Source organism: Panulirus ornatus, chromosome 33 (genome assembly GCF_036320965.1).
Source record: "Panulirus ornatus isolate Po-2019 chromosome 33, ASM3632096v1, whole genome shotgun sequence".
Lineage (NCBI taxonomy): Eukaryota > Metazoa > Arthropoda > Malacostraca > Decapoda > Palinuridae > Panulirus > Panulirus ornatus.
In genome coordinates this window covers 17,430,177-17,436,888 of record NC_092256.1, presented here as the reverse complement: position 1 = coordinate 17,436,888, position 6,712 = coordinate 17,430,177, and positions in this window count along the sequence as shown.

The window sequence follows — 6,712 nt, the reverse complement described above, 5'->3', positions numbered from 1 at the left end:
GTCCCACTCAAGGATCTTTTGCCTGTGTGCGTGCGTGCCTGTATGTGTGTGTGTATGTGTGTGTGTGTGTGTGTGTGTGTGTGTTTTAAAGCTGAAGATGTTTAGTGAGGGGGTTTATGTACAAATAGAGATATATATTCATTTGACATTTCATTTCATACGAGTGTGTTCTTTACGATCAGATATATAGATAACCTCAGAAGCGAAGGCGACTCGCAACACAGTTGGCAGAAACACCTGTTTACAACCTCACGTACCAGCACAGCCTTAGATTAAAACGACGTCTTTCACAACAACCTCATTGTCAAGCACACAACCTTAGTTAGATTCAAGACGACACTCACAACCACAACTAAAGAACCTACGACTTCTTCCACTACTTCATATCCCTCCACAACCTCTGACCCCTTAAAGAAATTCACAACCTCATACCCAAAAGAACCTTCGATTTAAGACATCACTCACAACACACTACTCCACCTGCCGCACGTCCTCATCACAACATGACGTTATAACATTACAGCAGTCATTCACAACACGTCAATAAGTTCGTCTATGTAATTCTTCCACTGAGGACCACAATCTGATGCTGAGTTACGTTATAACATTACAACAACCATTCACAACACGTCAGTAAGGTCATCTATACGTAGTTCTATGCCTGAAGACCACAATTTGACGCTAAGTTACATAGAAAAGTAAGTTGTATATATATATATATTTATCTTCCTCTCACCCATCTAACCCAACATCTGATCCTGCCTTAAACCATCGTCCCTATTCATCCCTGTGGTTCCCCAAGTCTCTCTCTCTCTCTCTCTCTCTCTCTCTCTCTCTCTCTCTCTCTCTCTCTCTCTCTCTCTCTCTCTCTCTCTCTCTCTCTCTCTCTCTCTCTCTCTCTCTCTCTCTCTCAAGTGGTACGTGCGAACAAGGAATGTTGTGAACATCTTCCTGTATTTGTGACTGGGTTGGAGAGACCGAAGCTGGTCGACCTTGAGGGCGTGGGCTGGGGTAGGCGGAGGATAATTTAACAAGGGAGCTCCTTCTCCCTGCTGGTGTAGGCGGGGGAGTTATCGAGGGAGCTTAGGGAGGGTAGGGCGTTAGGCATGGCCTGGGCGGAGGGGGGGGGGGGCTGGGCTGGGCCATGGATGAGGGGGGGGGGAGTGGTGGTCAGAAGGGAGCTGATAGACAAACAGGAGGTCTTGGGTACAAGACAAATGAGGAGGGGGGTCTCTGTATCACCACTCAGGGAGCGCTAGGACGACGATCCATACCATTCCTCTCTCTCTCTCTCTCTCTCTCTCTCTCTCTCTCTCTCTCTCTCTCTCTCTCTCTCTCTCTCTCTCTCTCTCTCTCTCTCTCTCTCTCTCTCTCTCTCTCTCTCTCTCTCTCTCTCTCCCTGCAGCACAGTAAGGGAGCAGACGAATCTACCCTACACTCCCTAACTAGGACGGGGGTCCCACTTTTCTCCAAGCTATTTCTCGATCGTATCTTCAACAGCTGACTTATTCCCTTTCGACTGAATTCCATCTCTTAGAGAGATTGTGTTGCACTGGTTCTAGGGGATTACCTTCCAACCATTCCCGGGGGATTACATTGCACCTGGTTCCGGGATTATGTTGGCTCTGTTCTTGAGATTCGGACTCGCTAAATTACCCCATTTCCTATGGGATCTGATTGGCTGTGGAGTCCATATATAACTTGAGACGGAATAACGTCTTTAAATATCTTTAACGTTATCTTTAGATATCTTTAACGTTATCTTTATATACCTTTAGTATCATCTTTTATTGTTACATATCTTATTTTTTGTCACCTTACCCATCTTCATATATATACCTTACCTTATGTATACTTTACCTTATATATTCCTTACCTTAAACTTTATCTTACCTTAGGCATATCTTGTCTTATATCATGCCTTACCTTAACCGTATATGATCACATATATATATATCTTGAGTTACCTTACATGCGCGTCGAGTGCAACTTCTCGCATATAGATTATGTATGTATGAGAGAAGCACCTGGAAATACATGGGAAGGACACATAACAGGGGAGAGAGAGAGAGAGATAGAGGGAGAGAGACCTGATGGTCCTTGACGAGATTATCTGCTCGAGGACAGGTGTGGTGGTCGAGGTCCGAATCTTATTTCCGGTTGAGACATGTATAGTATTGTGGTGGTGTGTGGTGGTGTGTGGTAGTGTGTGGTGGCGTTGGTGGTGTGTGGTGGCGGTGGTGGTGTGTGGTTGTGTGTGGTAATGTTGGTGGTGTGTGGTGGCGGTGGTGGTATGTGGTGGCTGTGTTGGTGAGTGTTGGTGGCGTGTGGTGGTGTGTGGTGGTTGTGTTGGCTGTGTTGGTGAGTGGTGGCGGCGTGTGGTGGTGTGTGGTGGTGTGTGTTGGCTGTGTTGGTGAGTGTTGGTGGCGTGTGGTGGTGTGTGGTGGCGGTGGTGAACACACCCCTTACTGGTGTCGTTCGATATCTAGTGGTCATATTTTGTTTACTTTGTTTGCCTGTCGTTTGCCGATGTAATTGCTGTGGTTCACTGGGTCTGTTGACGACATTCTCTATCACTAGATGCTTGAGCTGATGGTTTACGAGATTCTTATGTTATTTTTCTTGGTATATTTATTTTGCTTCAGGCTGAGGCAGCGCAGGCATCTGTATGCTCAAATCACTGCCAACACGTTTGCACTATATGTACCTGTATACCTTAGCTTAAACCAGGTTTCCCATTTTATCGACGAACCCTTAGTGGAGGATGAACAGCTGGGTTGACTGTGGACCCACTGCCGCGACCAGGGTTCGAACCTAAGCGGGTTCAACTCCTAGTGGCTCTACATCCACCTAAGCGAGGCTGCTTAAAGCACCGTATATCGGAATGTGTGTAAGTTATTATCTCTCTCTCTCTCTCTCTCTCTCTCTCTCTCTCTCTCTCTCTCTCTCTCTCTCTCTCTCTCTCTATCACTGTATCTCTTTTGAACGGAGATAAAAGGTTTCCTGCCTCAGGAGAGGGAGATCAGGTAAAGCGACGCGTCAAAGTTTCTTCTATTCAACACTCTCTAAGGGGCTACCAGACGTAGAGCTGTGGGCGTGTGTGACAAAGCACTCTCGTGTCAGGAGAGGAATGGAATTATAGGACCGTGTGTGTGTGTGTGTGTGTGTGTGTGTTTGGACGTTTGTTTGGTCGTGTCTCCCCGTTACCAGAGGGAGTAGTGAATGCGAATACCATTGGACAGTTGAAAAGCCCCTAGTATGAAAATGAATGGATTGGAGGTGGAGCCTTCTAAGTCGAAAACCTCCCTCCCCTCCCCACATGTACAGATAAGCACACACACACACACACACACACACACACACACATACACACACACACAAGCATTTCTGTTATCACGGTCACCTAAGAGGAGAAAGTCACCAGGCAACTTAGGAGACGTCGACACGGCGTTAGTGGGACAAGCTAGGGAGATTCCCCTCTTGCTAAAATAGTTCCCCGAGCCACCTGCTACCACCAGATGTTTCCAGTGTTCCCTTGTACTCTGTCCTCACTCCTTATTTCTACTCCTCGCAGTTTCTCTCCGCTTTCCTCATCCGTCAAGGGTTGAGGGAGAGAGTACAGAAGATAAAGGAGAGGACAGCACACGATTGGATGGACACGGAATGTTAGAGGAAAGATGTCAGTAAAAACGACCCTTGAGGAGGCGAAATGAGGAGAGGCGCTGGAGGCGCTGGAGACGGGGAGAGGGGCGATTGAGGGAGAGAGAGAGAGAGAGAGAGAGAGAGAGAGAGAGAGAGAGAGAGAGGAGGGAAGAGTGATCGACGAAGGTGCGGGACTTTCCCCTGGAATGTAATCTTGGGCCATGTCCTGGGTTACTCATGGTCATTATTACTATGTGGTTCTGGGACTGACCCGTAGAAAAACAGGTTTACCCACTATACCCTTAGGTCGTTGTTGTGGGGATTTCTTACCCTCCGCCATCATGCGGGAGTCTGGTGCTGGACACCCCATCCCCCAACACACACACACACACACACACACACACACCTGCAAAATCAGTCTCCACAAGGCATAAACGACTTAGTATCACATTTGAACCACGCACGTACGCGAGAACGTACTTACGTAACAGTAATAAATCAAATATGATAACTAGATAATATATATATATATATATATATATATATATATATATATATATATATATATATATATATATATATATATATGTACATATGTATCTTGGATATCAGCCCATCATCGATTGGCATGTGTGTCTTACGGCACAGCGAGGCAGACTTGACACCGATCAGTAAACAAAGAAAGAGAGACGAGTAAATGCTTCGACAGCCAGCAGATGGCTCTCTCAAACGCGCCCTTCTTCTCTAGAGATGCAGTACACCGAGGTGGAAAGACCCTGATAATCATCAGCTCGCGGTCAGCCTGACGCCCCGGCCTCTCCCTTCAAGGAAGGAGGATAACGCTCAGTAGACCCTGTTCTGGTGTACCCCCAGAGGAAGCAGTCAGGGAGGGAGGAGGGTGAATGCGTCAGGTGGCAGCAGCTCATCTCATCGTCCCGTTCGTAGTGAAAGCCAAACCAGGTGTGAGATTTCCCCTTTCGCGTCAGGCCAGTGAAAAGAAATGCTCGGGGGGGAGGAAGGAAACAAAGAGAAGATACTAAAGATAAAGAATGATTATATGAGAAGATAGAGAGAGAAGGAAAAAAGATTGATAAGATTTTAAGTAATGCGTAATTAGTAAACCTAATTGGGTGTCTCGAAGAAACGTCACATGAATCTTAAATATATAATTTCTTCTTATATACGTAGACTCGAGAGGTACCCTCTTACAGGGAAGGTCGATGAGATTGTGGTGGTGGGGGTTGGGGGAGAAATAATTTTCCTGTTTTGGGGGAAGAAGGAAGGAAAGGGAATTTGAAGATGGGTCAGGTGAATCCCAGATGAGTAAAGATAGAACTTACATGAGTGAATGGTGTTGACGAAGGCTTGTGAAAGACTTCAGAGGACTCGTACAGCGACAGACCACTGGGTGCCATCAAGGCTGTTTTATGGTACTGAAAGATACTAGAAACTCACAGATCAGTGAGGCAAAAGTTGGAAGGCACAGAGATAATTCAGAGAGGAAAGCTTGCCAATTGGCAAGTGTGACAAAGGAGGCGCAAATAATGTAAAACGGTAGACTTGAATCGCAATATCTATTCTTAAACGTATCTGAATGGCTGCTTTCAACCGCTTTATGTACTTATTACCTATTCACCTATATAGCTCGTATGTAGCGGGGATTTTCACCCACCCCCTGCTAATGGGAAAAGGATTGGGGGCTAAGGGGGAGGATTTAGGCGAAGCAAGTACAGCGTCCACTGCAAAGGGGTCAACTTCCCTCAGGGGAAAGGAGGCGGGGGGAGACTTGCCCGGAACACTAACCCCACTTTCCACAGCTGAGCCCAACAACAAGGAAGACCCCAGAGATCTTTCATGGCTCCAGGAGGTATTTCGTCGTCATGAGAAGCGATCTTAAGACGTCCAAACCATTTACCACATTTCATGACTTGTTATTCTACAGAGAGTTAGATCCATAGGCGCATCGTATCGGACCTACAGTGGCTCAGAGGCGAGGGGCGGTAGGTACTTCCCCCCAGAAAAACAGACCTCATACAAGGTGGTTCTGTCTCCTCCCTCACAACGGGGACTATGAGGAGGAAAATATTGGACGGTCGCCCCCCCCCCTCCCTGAGATTCACGTGGGTCTTACCACCCACCTCCATGAAGGCCTTATCGTATGTCGAGTTATCGTACGAAGGAGGAAGAGTGTTATACGGTAGAGAAACCAGAGGGGTGTTTTCTTTCCAGTGTGTAGGTCTGGGTGTCTTTTTTAACCAGTGGACCGTGTGACGGGTTAGGCTACTAACTGGGTTGTATTGAAGTCTCTCAAACCATCAAAACTGCCTACAAAGTCCAGAGCAATGTTTCTTTTCCAGTTAAGATAATTGAGACTCGAAGGAAAATCATTTATCGTTTCCCAAATTCACACTTATTCTTCGGTGTATATCAGAAATTCACGCAGTGTACACACAGATAACATGGACGTTATACACCACTGAGTATAACGAACGGCTGGATACAATTCAGAACTTCGTTTTACGAAACTGGTAAAATTGTAATGACATCTATGGCAGCAACATCTTTTACCTCGAAGTGTACGATAGTTTCTGTCAGACTAGTGGCTGGCAGCATAAAGGCCACCCCGAGCAGGCAGCACCTCCATTGCCAAACGTAAGAGGTGTGTCATGGTATCCTGTGGTCTTGTATTTTAGCCGGAATTTCCCCCCCGAGACCCGAAATATTTCCTATTTGGTAGACGATATACCTGTATTGCTTCACCAAAATCCATTCTCTAAGTGTCGGGTGAGTTTTCGACTACAGGTAAACACATCCACGGGGCCCAGCAATTCTAGACCTCACTCACCGTAGTCTACAAACAAGTAATTAGTTGGCTACACACACACACACACACACACACACACACATTCAGAAACAGTAGAGGTCAGATCGTATCTGATAATACGGTGAATAAATACAGGACACTAAAGAGTTCTGGTGAGTACATGTACACTGTGTTGTTAGGTACATACACAGTTCATGGCAAAGTACTTACGTAATATATGTAGGTCAGTACATACTCTGGATGAAC